Below are 349 nucleotides of genomic sequence, written 5' to 3'. Positions count from 1 at the left end.
CAGCGTCAAGGGCTCCCCCACCCCAGCCCCTCGCTCAGCCCTGGAGCCCCCGGGACTCGCGCGCCCCAAAGAGGGGAAAGGGGCCCCTAGGTCGGGGAACAGTGAGGATAGGTGTGATGACCCGCCTCAAGACGGCCAGGGAGGGGGACTGGGGATTCCAGTCCCCACCCCCGGACTGGAAGAACTGAGGAACCCGACTTGGAGAGGGCTGGTCCCTTATGCCCTTGCCCACCACTCCAGGCAGCGGCTGGGTCCACGCCACAAGCGCTCCGAGCCTGCTGTAGGTGCCACGGGCGGGCGAGGCCCAGGGTCAGGGGAGACCCGGGAAATGTGAAGGGCAAGATCATCT

This window comes from Suricata suricatta, chromosome 2 (genome assembly GCF_006229205.1).
Source record: "Suricata suricatta isolate VVHF042 chromosome 2, meerkat_22Aug2017_6uvM2_HiC, whole genome shotgun sequence".
NCBI classification, from domain to species: domain Eukaryota; kingdom Metazoa; phylum Chordata; class Mammalia; order Carnivora; family Herpestidae; genus Suricata; species Suricata suricatta.
Note: the sequence above shows the minus strand (reverse complement) of the source record.